Source organism: Heterocephalus glaber, unplaced genomic scaffold (assembly GCF_053883595.1).
Source record: "Heterocephalus glaber isolate CG9 unplaced genomic scaffold, H.glaber_assembly_v1.0 deba00001790, whole genome shotgun sequence".
In the NCBI taxonomy this organism is placed as follows: Eukaryota; Metazoa; Chordata; class Mammalia; order Rodentia; family Bathyergidae; genus Heterocephalus; species Heterocephalus glaber.
Window position 1 is genome coordinate 944,213 of NW_028258473.1, and position 16,878 is coordinate 961,090.

A 16,878-nucleotide genomic window follows, 5' to 3' on the forward strand; every position below is an offset into this window, starting at 1 on the left:
TAGAGGGCCAGAGGCCCTGAGTCAAGTGGAGTGGCGTAGCTGTCCTCCTATGTCCTTGTCCTTTTTAACCCTGGCCCTGAGTACTTCATCCCGGCCCCCTTCCACAGCCTAGCTGGAGCAGACCCCATGAGAAACCACTTGTCCAGAGCCCCTTTTCAATCACAGAGGATGGCTTGAGTACTGGTATTTTCGTGAATTATTCAGGAGCTGTGGCTGGCAGGATGGGGGCCGGGAGGAGGATGGGAGCAGGTGTTCCCACATGCCAAGCATGGCAGCTGCCGAGAAAGTGACCCCAGAGGCCTGACCCTCATCGGCTGCCTGGCCTCCCTCTCCTTACTGCAAAGAAATCTCAAGCCCCTGGTGCAGCAGGAAGAGGACACTGGGGGAGGGTAAGGTGGGGGAGGGAGCAGCTCCAAGCTGATTGATAACAATAGGTCACAGTCACTGAGTGCTAACAATGTGCTGCGCCTGATCTCTTTTAGTCCCCAAGGATAACCCTATGGGCTAACGTGCCATTATTTTTTATAGATGAGGAAAGTGAGGCTCAGAGAGGTGAACTAAATTACTTAGTATCACACAGCAAATGAATGGCAGTTCTAGGACCAGGTTTGCTGGCTCCCAAGCAAGTGTACCCTTTCCACTGTCCTACATCTTACACTTGAGACTCGGGCCTCTGGCGTGTGGGCTCCTAACACCCTTGAGGAAGAAGCAGCTCATCTAGCATTCCCTTTTCAGTGACCCTCTGCCTTCTCTGGGTCCCAGTGAAGCCTGGAATCCAATCCCCACCCCCTCCATTAAAACCAACTTCAGGGGAGCTGATTATAGGCTTCTCCAGGCATGGAACTGTAGGTGGGTGGGAGAGAACTGAGGCCCAGCCAAGGGAGGGTCCTTAGCTTTTTCCTCAAAGGCTGTAAGAGTATAAGGAGGTGTTTTAAGGTACTGTTAAAGAGTGCAGCCACTGGAGTTAAGGTTGTCAGATTGAGCAAATAAAACGACAGCATGCCCAGTTAACTTTGAATTTCAGACAAAGAATCTTTTAAGCACAAGTATGTCCTTTTTACTATAGTGGTCCCTTGGGTTCCTTATATAAAATGGCATAGTAGTTGCCTATAACCTACGCACATCCTTCTCTATACTTTAATTCATCTCTGGATGACTTATAATACCTAATACCTTGTAAATGCCATGTAAATAGCTTTGATACAGTATTGCTTAGGGAATAATGACAAGGAAAAAGTCTGTACACATTCAGTATATGCTCAGTTTCTTTTCAAATATCTTTGATTCCCAGTTCGTTGGAACCATAGATGCAGAACTCATGGACACAGAAGGCTGACTGTATATATTACACCAATATTGAATGTTGATCTGAAATTCGAGTTGAACTCAAGTACTCTATTTCATTTGGCAGACCCAGCTAAAGAGAAATCGCCTGAGCTTAAATACCAGATCTGCTACTACCTAGCTATATGACATTGGGAAAATGATAAACTCTTAGTAACTAAGTTTTCTCACCTGCAAAGAACTACTGAGAAGTTAAAAAGAAGTGATAAAGATTGTAAAGCCGGGCAAGGTGATGCACACCTGTGGTCCCAGAACTCCAAGGCCAGCATGGGCTGCATAACACGACCCTGTCTCAAAAAAACAACAAAAAACCAAAAACACCCCTCAAAGACTACAAAGCACTTTGCACAGTACATAACACATAGAGCATCCAGTAAATATGATGTGTTTTCACTTTTTTTTTTTTTTGAATACTGGGTATGGAACCCAGGACCTTGCACTGAGCTACATCCCCAGCCCGTTTTATGTTTTGAGTCCGGGTCTCACTTATTGGCCCAGGCAGGCCTTGACTTGAATTCTCTTGCCTCAGCCTCCCGAGTAGCTGAGATTATAAGCATGTGTGACCATGCTCAGCTATTCTTTTGTATTGTTTTACTCTTTGTTTTTGTTTTAGGCAATGCTGGGATGGAATCCAGGGCCTCGCACGTGCTACACAAGTGCTCTACCACCGAGCTGCACCCCCACACCCCACACCCCACACACTCTTTTTTTTCTGAAAATTTTCCCTGATGGTCTTTCTGTTCCATGCTTTCCTGGTCTGTCCCCTAGGCTGTACGTGGGGTAAGGAGCTGCTCCACTGGGATGTGGGAAGGAAGAAGGCTCTATGGCTATGTCTCTGTTTCTACCATGTGCTTATCGCTGCTAGTAGCCTTCTCAACTCCTTGAGCCCTCACTGCCCTAGAAGGTAGATACTAGTAACCCTCCCCTTTTACAGATGAGGACATGGAAGTATTGAAATCGCTTGTCAAAGGTCACTCAGCTAACCCTAGACCCTGGACCTGTCTGTCCCCATCCACTTGACTCTGCTTCCCTTACCCTCTGCATCTTCCCTGTGTGGGCCTCAGATTCTAGCTTGCTGAAGGCAAACTCCTGCTCAGGTTTGGGGAACATGGATAGGGAACAGAGTCACCCGAGAGAGCAGTCTGGGGCCCTCTTGGCTGTCAAGCTTCCCGGGTCCAGCAGGAGCACCATTTCTGTGCCTGCCTCCCTCCCTCCTTCCCTCTGCTTCTCTCCCCAGCACGGACCATGATGATAGCTCTATTCTGCAGAAAAATGCACTTCTCTTCGATATGCCCAGTTGCACGTCCACTATGCATGCTAATCAGCAGTCAGAGCTTGCCAGCAATTTGCTTCAGTTCTGGGGCTTACTCTGAGTTTATTTGTTTATTTATTTTATACATACCTTGTGTGCAGAGATGGTTGACTTGGAGTGGGAGCAGGGTCTGGGGAGGAGGCCCAGCAGGAAGGAGAGGAGTAAGCATGGAGAAAGCAGATAATTCAGGGATATCTCTGACAACCTACAACTTTCTGATGGAGCTGCACCTGAAGGAGAACAATGCTTTGTCCTTCCAGAGCATTTATGGCAGCTCTGGGAGTCAGGCCCACTGGGGATTGGCAAGCCCAAGTTATAGTGGAGAAAATCAAGGGTCTGGAGGGTAGGTAATGTGATACATGGATTCTTTCAACCCAAATCATTTGATTGTAGACAATGAAGATGAAGCTTCACCTCCCCTCCCTGCCCCATATTAAGAAAAAACTTGGGTCAGAGAGGGGAGGGCATCTGGCCAAGGGCACATAATGAATTTGAGGGGGTCCCAGGACTGAGCCCAGAGCCTGCTGACTGTCATCCCCCAACTCTCACAATTGGGTTCCATAAGGAGGTGAGTAAGACAGAGAGGTCTTCCCCACTCGCCATCTGTCCCAAGGTAGGATGCCATACCCATCCCCATCTGAAAGCTCTCCCCTTAGAGTTCTCCACACATTTTTAGTCATCATCTACTTACATCTCCCAAGTTCTCCCTGGGTAACTGAGCCTAACGCTTTCACTGTGCTTCTCACTTGAAAGGAGGCAGCGCTTCCAGCTCTGCTGTCACACTAGGATCTGGCACTGAGTAAGTGCTCAGTAAATATTTGCCCTAGGAGGTATGAATGAATAAGACCACTTGGCAATATACTGTAAAGAAGACATGGAACACACACCCTCAGACCCAGCAAGACCCCAGAGAACTGCTCACACACATGTCCACCAGGAGACAGGTACAAGGCTGTTCCAAATAGCATCCTTTCCTTTCCTTTCCTTTTCCTTTTCCTTTTCCTTCTCCCCCCCCCACTCTCTCCTCTCTCTCTCTCTCCCCTCTCTTCTTTCCTTCCTTATGTAGTGCTGGGCATGAACCCAGGATCCCCAGGTATTTTTTTTATATTTTGAGACAGAATCACTTAGTCACTAAATTTCCCAGGCTGTATTGGAAATTGAGATCCTCCTGTCTCAGTCTTCCAGAGTGCTGTGATTCCAGTCATGCACCACCACACCCAGCAGCATTCTTCTGTTTCATAAAGTATGCAAGGGCTGGGGATGTGGCTCAGTGATAGAGCACTTGCCTAGCATGCATGAGGCCCTGGGTTCTATCTCCAGTGCCACAAACAAACAAACAAAAAATTAATTTTAATCATTAACTATTTTTACAAAATAAAATTAAATATGCAAAAACTACCTCAATGTTCATGATCAGGAGACCAGATAAATAAATTATGGTGTGTTTATAGAGTGGAATGCCATATAGCAGTGAAAATGAATAAATTCCAGCTACATGGCTGCAATGAACAATTCTTGGACATAATGTGAAGTGATAAGACAAGTTGCAAAGTGTACCCTGCACACCATTCATACAAAAGTTCAAACACATCAAAATCTGGAGAGCGGCGACTTTGAGGAAGAAGAAGAGGGAAGGATCAAAGAGGGCACAGTGGGCTCCAACTGTAGCTGTGATGCTCTACTTCTGCAGCTGAATGATGGTTAAAGGGGTTGTTGCAGCTTCTGAGGTGTTTTTGCATGTCTGAAGTATTTCATTCTAAAAACAAGCAACATGGTAACATGTGCCTATAATCTCAGCACTCTGAGATGTAGCTCAGGGAGAAGGCCCAGAGCTCAATCCCTAGTACTGTAAATACATACACACATGCAAATGACAAGAAGAAAGAGGTGAATGAATGAATGCTGTTTCCTTTCAGCCAGAGAGCTGATTCCCTGCCTTGCTTTTCTTTGCTTTTCTTTGGTGCGTGCGTGTGTGTGTGTGTGTGTGTGTGTGTGTGTGTGTGTCTGTGTCTGTGTGTGTCTCTGGAATTCATGTGAGCTTTGGAGTCAACCTAACCTGGACTGGAACCCTGGCTCTGTCCTTGCTGCCTTGAGACCTGGAGATCCTAGTACCTCCCTACCCTACCCACCTCACCCAACTACTGTGAGCATTTGTTGAGATGATGGCATGTTTCAGGGTTGATCTACTCCACCCTCCCATTTCACAAATGGCCAAAGGGAGGCTCAGATGGAAACCCCAACCCCTGCCCCAGGAGCTAAGAAGGTTGCTCCTTATCCCACAACCATCCAGATAGGGCCAGGGAAGGAGGTGGCTCAGATAGTGATCAACTACAACTCTGGAGAAGGAGGTGGGGCATATGGTGCTGAGACAGGTATAGAACTGGGGCTTCCGCCTGGCCCACAGGGTCAGGCCCTGGTCTGAACCTCTGTTAGGTGGGAATGTGCCCTGTCAGGAGCCCCTAGCTCTGAGCTCTAAGATCTGTATCAAGAGTGGCAGGCACTAATGAGGAGTGGAACTCAGACCTGGGTAGGGGAGTGGGGAAAGGAATTGAGGAGGGCTTGTTTTATGGGGACAAATTCAGATTCAATCAGAATTTCTGACATTCAAAGGCCATAGGAGAAAGGAAAGGCTGTACAGAGGGAGAAGAAACCAAATTGCCTGGACTCTCCTACCCTGGAACTTAGGGACATTATGTTAGAGTTGACTGAAAAGTCTAGGATGGGTAGAAATGAAACTGATTATTCAGAGGTAATTCTTAGGATTCAAAAGAAACAAGGAATCCAAGGTCCTCCCCAAGTCCACCCCAGGGCAGGACAGAAGATGTCAGTGGGACACTGTGGCAGCGTGCTGAGCCTTGACATAATGCTTGTTTCTCTGCCCAGCAACCATGCTCTGCCAGGTGTATGACTATCTCTGCCTTCCAGATGAGAAAACTGAGGCCCAGTGAGACAAAGGTCTCAGTCCAAAGCCCCGGCTCTCTGTGTGCCTCGGTGGCTTCATGGCACCTTGGCCCCCTCTTCTCCTTGCCTGGTCTTGGGTTGGCCCCAGTGGAACAATAGTGGTCTGTCCAATTGGTTAGTCTCAACAGAGAGGCCAGAGAGGCTGCTGCAGAGGCACTGCAGCCCAGCCGGCCCACCAGCCTCTGTTGTTCTTGGTCTCTGGCCGGAGGCTCCTCAAGCCACTGGTGAGGCCTTTAAGCTAGCGTCTGCTGCAAGCCCAGATCTCCTGTGGAGATCCCCTTCAAGGGCAGCCCTTGTCCCCATTCTAATTATACAAACAATTTTTCTCGGCTTCTTCAAATAAACAGTGCAGTCTGTGGGCTATGGCATGCTGGGAAATCTAAAATGAGAAGCAGCCACTAATGGGCCCCTTAGCTGCAGGGATAAACAGATTGCTTGAAAGGCTAGGCCTGACCAGGTCTCTACTGTCTTCCTGACTGACCTCTTCCACACTGTACTTAACACCCCATGCCACCCCATTTCCCACTGACACCCACCCTCCTGCTGGCCCCGTGTGACAGGACAATCAGCAGGATTGCACAAGAATCACACATCTGAACTTTGTGGGCAGCACTCCTACAGACAAAATTTCAAGGGACTTGTGAACATAGGGGTAGGCACATGCACAAGGATAAATCTGCGCATATGCACAGTGTGTGTGCAGAGAGAGATGTGTCTTTGTGTACACACATGCATGAGGGATGCTTCTCGGGGGGTATTGCTGGAGGCTAAGCACTGTTGGCTTGGAGGGCAAAGATACAAAGTGGGAGTAAGCACACAGGTGTATCTACTGGAGGGTGGGGAACTGAGTGTGGTGAGTCATGAGCTGGTGGGTATCAAACACTGCTAATAATGATTCCCAAACTGGGCATGGTGTTACGTGCCTGTAATCCCAGCACTGTAGTAGGCTGAGGCAGGAGGACTGCAAGTTTGACCCCTGCCTAGGCAGCCTGGCAAGACCCTGTCTTTAAAAACTGGCAGGATGCTGGGCATATAGTTCAGAGTGAAGATCCTAGGCTCACTACAAACAACAACAACAAAGTCCCTTTACCCAGCTCTGTATGGAGTGTTAAACACTTTCACACCCAGTGGATCATCCCAATAACTCTATGTGGAAACGTTCTGCTCCCTTCATCGGAGTTCAAGCAACTTGTCTAAGGTTACACAGCTCAGAACTGGGATGCAGTTTCCACACACCCAGGGTTGCTTATCAGACATTGTTTGCTAGCCTTAAAGGTTGTTTTCTTGCTATTCAAAAGGCAAATCCTCTGAGACTGCCAGCTCTCTGAAAGAAGGGCCTGGTTTTGTTTATTTCTGTATGCAGAGTGGCCAAGTTCATGGGCTTTGAAGCCACTGTCAAGCTGAAACCCATCTCTGTTACTTGCTGTATGATCTTAGATAAGTAACTTAACCTCCCCGGGCCTCATTTTCCTCATCTGTAAAATGGGGCTTTTAATTTTAACCTCATTGGGTTGTTGAGAAATGTAATGAACTCAGGCAAGTGAAATACCTAACACAATCTCTGGCATATGGGATGCACTCAGAAACGGTAGGCCACTAGTACTATTATTGATTCCCCCTATTTGGCCCATCACAGTGTTTAGGGGGAATCACAGTGTTTAGGAGTATACACAATGGAGGGGTGACAAACTCATATATGTAATGCTACTAACTGGAGCCAATGGATTAAATGTTCCCCATCCAGGTGACACTTCTGTCATTTAACAAGGTCTTTTACTACCCAATGCTTCCCGAACCCCTTGGAGAAGTCTAGTTCCCAGCTAGTGTGTGTGTGTGTGTGTGTGTGTGTGTGTGTGTGTGTGTGTGTGTTGGGGGAGGGGCTTCTGGGCTTCTCAAGCTTGGCTGTTTGGTGACTCACCAGGTGTTGACTCCTCTGAGTCCCTATTGACAGTCCCTAGTTCAGCTGTGGCCAGTGGCACCCCCTGCACCCCAGCCATCAGTGCTTGCTGTAACTGGCAGAGGAATTCTCCTTCAGGCTGAACTTTCCATTCTCTCCCCCTGGAAGGAGACTATTTGAGGAGAGGTTTACTTAAATCCATTCAGATGGTTTTGAGTTACCAGAGGGAATTGAAGAGAGAGAAAATGGGAGGAGAGAGGAGAAAACAGAGCAAGTGAGAGCCAGTTTAGAAGTGCAAGGAGGGAAAAAAAGGGAAGTCAAAGAGCTTGAGAAAGGATGAGAATTCCTTTTCTGCTTTTCCCCATGAACACTGAGGGACAGAAATTGCCAGTGACCTGACCATACCAGTTCTGAATGTTCTTTGTGAGTGACAAGGACTCTGTGCTATAGGAACATGTGGGAGTGTGGGGCCTTGGGTGGGGGATGGGAACCCTGGATTTTGACCAGGCTCAGCCTCTAATTTTCTGTGTGACTGTGGGTGAGTCTTGAACCCTCTCTGGGCTTTGGCTTCCTGACATACATAGGGCAGCTGGTGTAGGAGGTGGATGGGGCTAGGGAAGAGAAACCAGCTTAATGAGTGCCCATAAGGCCAGTACTATTACTGTCTCCATTCTAAAGATGAGAAAACTGAGGGACAGAAAAGTTCACATAGCTGATTATTGATGGACCCAGAATTTGATCCAAAGGCAGGCTGGCTCCAGAGACTGCACACCTAAAGACTATGCCACCTCCCACTGTGCTAGAATAATCTTTAAGGATCTTTCTAGCTGTATGAACTTGGGCCCAGCATTTTCCCAAGTGTGAAATGGGCCTCATTAACCTCCTTCCCTCTAACAGCTGTGGTGAGGAGTCCTGTGCCAGAGAATGGACCTTGTCAACCCCCAGTTAAAAATTCGAGCAGAGACAGGCCTTGGTGAGCCGACTGTTCTATCTCTTTTAACCTTCTCATCTTCTATTTTTCTCTTTTTTTTTTTTCTGTTTTCTGGTATCGGGAATCAAACTCAGGACCTTGTGCTTGCCAGGCGGGCACACCACCATTGAGCTACATCCCTGGAAGGAAATAACTACTGCACAAAGAAGGCAAGTATGGTGCCCATAGGCACTACTGAGGCAAGCCTACCGGGCTGTGGCCCAGCTCCTGGTCACTCCCCTTGATAAGCCTGCATCTCAGGGGAGACAACCCAGGGCCATAGCCTGGCTTCTCAGCCCAGACTGCACATTAGAATCACCCAGAGAGCTTTGAAAAATTTGGCCCTGGGCCCTACCCCAAATAATTAAGACAGATTCTCTGAGGTTTGACATTGATATCTTTGTAAATCTCCCTAAGTGAGTCTAATGCGCAGCCAGGGTGGCCTAAAGGAATGGGGACAAGGGGACGGGACAAGGATCAGTTAGGGGACCAAGCCCAGATTGGGGTCAGGGCAAGGGGAAGAGGGCTGACTGAAAAGATTCTGGAGCCTCAGCATCCCATAATATCCCACTGATATTATCCCAGGTGAGCCCTCAAAACTCAACGATCCTCTTTTTACAAGGGGGAGTTTGAGGCCCACATAGGAGAAAGCTCTTGCCCAAGGGGACAGAGGGACACATCTGGAATTTTATTTTCTTTCTCTGACTCTTCACTTTCCCTGACTCTTAATACAAACTCTTTCTTCTGCCCTGTGCAGGTGGGACCCACCTTAACGGATTGACTCCATGCTGTAGCTGAGGAAATTAAGGCTCAGAGCAGCTGGTCGAGCAGCCTAAAAGCACACAGCTAACGAGCAGCAGAGCCGGGATTGATTCAAAGGCCGCCTGCTGCCTGGACTAGACTAGGTCGTAGCTTGTGTGCTTCTTCCAGGGGCTGTCATAGGCCTCTAGGAGGCTGGCCCCAGGTAGCCCAGGAAGACCGCAGGGTTAGAGACCAAAGCAGGGGCCCTGGGACAGATTTCACTTTTTTCGACCAACCCAAGCCTTCTGGCCCACCTACCTCACTCCCATGCAGGATTCATGCGGGTTCTAGGCTGGCCAGGAGGCAGGAAGACTTTTGGAGTCAGAGCCCCCCTCACTTCCCCCTCCCTGCTCCTCAGGCTTGGAATTCTTTTAATAGGAGACAAAGCCTTTAATTCTGAGAGAGCGGATGAAAGGCTCCAAATGCAAATGTGCAGGCACGGAAGGGGCTGGTGAGAATAGGCAGCCTTCAAAGTGTAAATGACTAAACGCCTCAGTCAGCAGGAGAGGAGGGGTGCTAGCCTGCAGCCCTCAATTGCTTCAATGTGGTAATTCATGGTTCCAAAGCAGCTCCTGGAGCCCCAGGCCTGAAAAGAGCCCCACAGGCCTGTGCTGGCAGTCGGGCTCAGCCATGTGACCCAGGGCACTTGGGCCAATTCAGGCCATTAATCTCAAAGCCTCAGTTTCTCCATCTGTGAAATGGAATTAGCAGGACCCCATGGTGCTGAAACTGGAAGGACAAAATGGCTCTGAATAGCCTGCGGGTCCAGGTGCTGAGGCCCATTGGCGACTTTCTTTCCTTCAGATGCACGTGTTGCTTCTTCCTGCTGGATCAAGGCTCACTACTAATGCTCCCAGCTTTTATTCATTCAAATCTTCTCCATTTCCTAAATTCCCTGCCATTACACCAAAACACTCCTTCCTACCCTCTCCTGGACTATGAGGGAAATGCCAGCTACTTGGCAGGCTATGGGTGCTACTGTACCATCCATTTCACTGAGCTTGCCAGACTGGTGGGCTTTAGACTGGGGAGAGGAGTCAGGGAGGGCAAGATGGCAGAGGTGGCTGGTGGGGCAGGGGTGCTGAGGTGGGAGCTGCAGAACCAGACCATAGGGCACCTGAGGGGAAAAAAGCACAGCTGTCTTCTAAAGGCAGAAGAAGCCACTGGAGTTTTTTGAGCAGGGTGTGCCCCAATGCCACTATCACACTAGGAAGGCCCTTCTGGCTGCTGCGTGGACAATTAACCATGGGGGCACAGGAGGAAGCAGCTGTTGCCCTAGCCTCGCAGGAAGTGAAGGCAGCAAGTGGTGAGCAGGATGGTAGTTTTGGAAGGAATGGATGAGGGAAGGCCTTACCTTGAACCTGTGTAGAAGGTCTAGTGTACTCTCTGTGCTCTAGAAGTATCATTCAAATGGGCTCCCAGGAGCACAGGGTGAGGGTGTGCCACAGTCCTCTCTCACCCAAGGCCCAAAACCTTCATCTTGAGGATGGTTATCTCCAAGCTCCTTTCACAGCTTCTCTTCCCCAAGGGTATTGCTGGATTCTTCTCCTTGCTTCTCTCCCTCCAGGGTCTGCCCTGTCTCACTGAGGCTAGAAGCTCTGTGTGGGGGTGGCAGGGGGCTGCAGAGTTGTGTAGCCTTCAGCAAATTACTCTCCTTCTCTGGCCTTACTTTTTCCTTTTCTGTAAGGCTAACATAATAATAAGAGGAGATGACAGCCTACAGGTACTCTGGGGCAGCTCAGTACTGTGTTGGGGAAGGATGGTAGGGCAGGAGAGAGGACCTGTGTTCTGTCATTCTGGAGCTCCATTGCCAGTGCCTGCTGTGTTGCTATGGCAAGGAATGTGTTGCTATGTTGCTGTGGGAAGGGAATTCCATTTCAGTATAAATTACTAGGCAATTTGGGAGTCAAAGTCTATTACCTTCATATCAAACTGGCTGACATGGGCCTTATTTGGGCTCAAGGTGGGTCCTGGGGTGAAGTTTGAGATAATACTTCAATATCATATGCTGATGTGGTGGCACACACTTCACACTATAATTCCAGCTGATAGAGGCTCAGGCAGAAATATCATAAGTTGGAGGCCAGTCTGGTCAACGTAGTAGTAAGACCCTGTCTCCAAATTTTTAAAAAGCCTGGGGATGTAGTTCAGTGTGAAGGTCTTGGGTTCAATCCCCAGTACCACAAAACAGAATTTTATGTAAATGAAATCATACAATACATACTGAGATTTTTAATATCCACCAGAGCTTTTTTCTTATTATTATTTTTAATAAACACGCTCCTAAATTCCTCCTTTTGTTCTCAAATTTATTCTTCGATTTTGAAAGGCAAAGAACTCAGGTTTACACAAAATTAACTGTTTCATAAACTGTTTCAGAAGCAGGTTCCCAATATTAGGGTCTTCCCTTCCATGGGTGCATGCATCCCTGTCCATCCTGTGCCATCCAAGCCCAGGTAGCTACAGGCCCCTCGTTCTTTGCTCTGCTTGCACTCAATTTCTGGGTGGTTATGCTTCTTCTTTTTTATATGTTTTACTTTTCCTGTTGTCATTAAAAATCCCGGGCTGAAGCCTGTGCAGCTGGATAGGCTAAGGAAGCTTGTGTTTGGCAGGCCTAGCCTGGGGGGGGCTCACACTGCCCACCCGCCTGCCTACCCCCTCTAGATTGCCATGAACCTCATGGGGGCTGGGGGAGTATGGCATCCCACATCTGTTTCCCATATTGCCCATCTCGGCCCTGCTGCTGCCCCAGAGAGAGGCAGCCCAGAGAGGAGAGAAAAGAAAGGAGAGAAGGAATAAAAAGACTTCTAAAAGGTCTGGGAATGTAACTCAGTGCAAAAGCTCTGGGTTCAATTCCCAGTGTAGAGAAAGAAAAGAAGGAAGGGAGAGAAGGAAAAAAGGAGGAAGGAAAGAAAGAAGTACAGAAGAAGGGTGACAAGCAGGGCAGAAGGGGCCAGGAGCAAGAACATAACAGTAAGAAAGGAGTTCTAAGCTGTAGCACCCAAAGCTCCATACCCAAAAGGTCTCTGTGAAGACAGACAGGGAGAAGAGAGAGAAAGCCTGAGGCCAGGGAGGCTGGAGAAGAAGGAGGCCAGAGACAGAGAGTTCCGAGATCTGGCCAAGAGAGAGCAGAGGGAACCACTGTGAGATTCAGAAACAAGAAATAAAAAAGAGAGCCCGGGAATAGGAAACAGTATACAAATCAAGGAAAAATCATACAGGATTTGGAAATTTCATTTTTGCTTTTTGCACCCTTGTGCTTGGCAAGTGAGGCTGTCCCATAAACCTTGGGATTAGCTGCTGTGCTGTCCCAGGCTGGCCAGCACCTAATGGAAGCCACCTGGCTGGCCACAGGCCGTGGCTCTGTCCCAGGCCTGAGCCCAAGGGGCTCCCTCAGAAACAATTTTATTTGTAAATTTACTATTGGGGAAAGATCAAAGATGGAAGACTCATAAAGAGATGATCCCATGTTATCCCCATGTAGATAGTTGAGAAGGGCAGGGGGAGCCCACTGTTGTCTTGTGTGGAGGGGACATGAGGCCCAAGAATGAGTCACTTCTCTTGACTCCAAGTCCCTGCCAGGACTCTTCAATCACATGCCACTGGCTGTCCTGGCACTCACCTGTGTAGCCCATTTCTCCTCTCCACTGGGGCCTGTGATAGAGGCTGCAGCCATGCCAACAGGTAGGAGGTGTGATTAGCTTCATTGCACAGAAGGCTCCTGGGAGGCAGACAGAGAGAGAGAGAGAGAGAGAGAGAGAGAGAGAGAGAGAGAGCTGTCAGGATCACATAGCCAGTTAGGTACAGGGACCAAAGCCTTTGGGAGGAGGAATGAGTAATCAGGGATTTGTCTTGGGAAGGAAGAAGAGAAGGAGGACAGGAGAGGGAAGCTGGCTGTGTGTATGGTGGAGCATTGGGGGCTAGGGAAGGCCTTTCCCCAAAAAGTCGAGGGAGAAGAGATGGGAGCAGGGCTTGGGGGCTAGTAGGAGGGGCCAAGGGAACGCACTGCTGGTGGACTGGAGGTGGGCTTTGTAGGGCTCAGGAGAGGAGCTCCTCAGACTATTGGTGATAGCGAGGTGGGGCCTGAGCAGCCACGGGTTCCTTGTTCTGTGGGAGAGAAACTGGCCTGTGATGAGGAGATGAGGAGGTCTCTCTCTCTCTCCCTCTCTCTCACACACACACACACACACACACAAACACACACACACACACACACACACACACACACGAGGATCTAGGCTAGATTCTAAACGGACCTAACCCCACACAAGAAGATGGTTTCTAGAAATGCAGTATGAAAGCTGGAAGGAGCCAGTGATCCCTTGACATATCTGACGGCGGTGTGAAGCCTTGAAAGGATGAAGAAGGTAAGGTGCAGCAGGTTGCCCAAGGGCATGCTGAAAGTACATGGGGACCGGGAGGAGCTGAGGACAAAATCTTGCCCCTTGGGTAGCTGAAGGGAGTTGCAGGGCCACGCAAGTCCTGAGATGAGATGTGAGTCCAGAGTTCACACCCTGATTCAGGCCCTTCCCTGCTGCATGGCCTTGGACAGTTGGTTATCCTCGATACCTCTCAGTTTCTTCATCTGTCCAATAGCTTTCATCAGGCCTTGCCCAGTGACTTTACATGGCACTTGGCAGGTGTTGAATACATGGGTTATTAAGTCCTTTATCTCCCTGGGCCTCAGTTTCCTCATTTGTCATAGAGAGGAAGTTGGACTAAATGCTCCATCAAGTAAGTCCTATTCAGCCCTAACACGCAGAAACAAGACATGATTATTATTTGTGTTTTCCAGTTGTGGAGAGTGAGTCAGTCACTAGCCAGAACTTGCTTGTGTGGGTGTTCTGTTATGGAAGGTGGGGGTGGGTGAAGGAGCATGTTCCATGAACACCAGAAAGGAGGGCCCTGCCCCTAGAGGGAAGTTTTGCTTTCTCTCACAGGAGGCCCTGGTTGCAGCCCAGGACTGACCCCTGATTGTGCCTGGTAAGGGGACAGGGTTGGCACTGCTGAAAAACCCCATGGGCTAGATCAGGCTAAGAGTGGATCTGGAGCTGGGCCTGGGCCTGGGCAGCCTTGCCATGACAACTGGGAAAATATAGAGGAGCCCCATCTGCTTAAGCCCATGTATTTCCCTTCCTCAGGAAGCAAAAAGAAAGATTTAAAGGCTAACTCCTAAAGACCTGAGGGGTAAAAAAGAGAATTAGAACCCATATCCACATCTGGCCTGACAGTATGTCTAACTCTAAGCTCTGCGCACCGAGGAGGGGGGTGCAAGGAGCAGCTGGTTGTCCTCTCAAGCTGCCTTTCTGGTGATATCACTGATAACAGAGGCGCCCACATGGGGCAAGGCTGTTGCCCTCATCTGGATCCATCCAAGCTAGCAAGGAAGGAGGGATGTGATTTCTGAAGGATATCCAAGTTCCTGCTTTAACTCAGCTAGGGACCTTTTGTAGGCCATTATTTCCCCCCTCTGCTCCTTTGCATGGAGGGTAATATTATGATTATGTCCTCTCTGTAGGGAAAGGTGAGCAGTAGATATACTTGCCACATCCTGGAGTGGATGCCACATGCCTTGCTATTCTCAGGATTAGTGTCACTGAGCCTGGACAGTGAGGTGGGCATAGTCCCTCCAGCCATGCAGAGGCATTTCCTTTAGAAACTGGGCAGGTCCAGCACTATCTTGCTCTGGAGGGACTATCTCAAGGTCACTCAGTGAGCCAGGAGCAGTGCTGGGACTTGCCCTTAGGTTTCCTGGCTCCCAGTCCTAGCAGAGCCCTTTTTGCTAACATCTCAGTGTCTCCTCAAAGTCCTCCAGGGCACAAAGGATTCCGAGATAAAAGATAATTAGCTCTTTGCAAGGGAGGGGTAGTTTTCTTAGTGCCTGAACTTGAGGTGCTATCCCCGTTCCAGCTTGGGTCTGTACGCCAACTCTTGGCCCTTCAGGACCCTTCAGACTAGGGCTGCCAGATACAATACAGGGTGCCCAATTAAATCTGATTTTGAGCCAGCCATGGTGGCACACTCCTGTAGTTCCAGCTACTCTGGAGGCTGAGACAGGAGGACTGCAAGCTCAAGGGAAGCCTATGCAATTTAATAAGACCTTGTCTCAAAAATAAAATAAAAAGGGCTGGGGCTGGGGGGAGTGATGTAGCAGCTCAGTGGTAGAGCATTTGCCTAACATGCATGAGGCCCTGGGTTCCATCCCCACCAATGCAATTTTTTTTTTAATTTGAGATAAGCGACGAATTATTTTTTAGTATAAGTATGTCCCAAATATTGCATGAACTATACTTGTACTAAAAAAAAAATGACTGTGTATCTGAAAATGCAGATTGGAAGTGGGTGTCCTGTGTTTTTATTTGCTAAATTTGGAAACCCTATTTCAGACAAGCTGCCTTAAGGAACAGGAAAGAGTCCCTGGCTCATGAGGCAAGGACTTCCCACTTTCAAAACCCCAGTCCCCAGCTGATCTACTGGAACAGCTTGCTGGCTAAGAGAACATGTTTAATTTGGTCGTTCATTAATTTGCACAGCTCTTTCCCTTCGTCCTCCTGGGCCCACCACTGCTCTAATGAGTTAAGGTGTAATGAGCAGGCATCCCTTCGTGTGGATCAGCACAGGCCCGTGGGCCCTAGAATGGACCTGGAATGGGCCCTCTTGCCAGGACCTCAGCGGATCCATCTTAGGATCAGGGATCTGAGAGGAGGTCTGAGTGGGCCAGTCTGAGGGCAAATTGGGTGGCTGTCCTCTGACCTCTTGCTGAGGAATTTGGCAAGCATGGGAAGGGCAGGGAGGGGAGAAGGGCAGGCTGCAGAGCCAGGTGAGAGGTTGGGTGGTAAGGTCTATGACTCCCAGGAGCCTTCTGCATTGGGACTTTGGAAACAAGACAAGAAGGTGCCAGTATATGAGGGTGAATGAAGAAGGTTGAGCTCAGGGCTTACAGAAAACTCAAGGCTAAGTTCCCTAAAGTGAATATTTACCTTGAGACAGTCGGTGGTAAAAGGCCTTTGTAGTCAAATCAGTATGGGGGACATGAGAGAGTGCTACAAAGGAACACACATTCTTCAGCCATTTGTGTGTATGTTAGCTTATTGAAGGCTCTGAGAAGTCTCACAGTAAAAAACCAAAACACTACATAGGGGTTCACTTGCTATTTCTTGTATTTATTTAACAGAGACTCTTTTTTTTTAAATCACAATGCTTCTTACCCACCCCAGGCACTCATGCTCTCTGGAACACTTTGCTACAAGGTGTTCTGTAGGTAGCACCTCAGCCTGGGTGGGGGCTGCTGTGGAGTAGCCAGCTTCCTCTGGGCCCTGGCGCTCTATTACCCTGCCTAGAGAATGTCTCAGCTTAGCTCCACACACTCCTGTTATGGTTTGGATCCAAGTCCCATGTATTCAGAGGTGGGAATTTTGGAAGGTGATTGGAACATGGCAGTGCTATATTCCTCAGTGGATGAATCCACTGAATGTGCTATTAGGAGGTGGGATCCAGTTGAAGTAGGTCACTGGGTTTGTGACCTAAAGGGGTATATTTTTTTGGCACCAGGGATCGAACTTGGGTCCTTGCGCTTGCGCAGCAGGCGGCGAA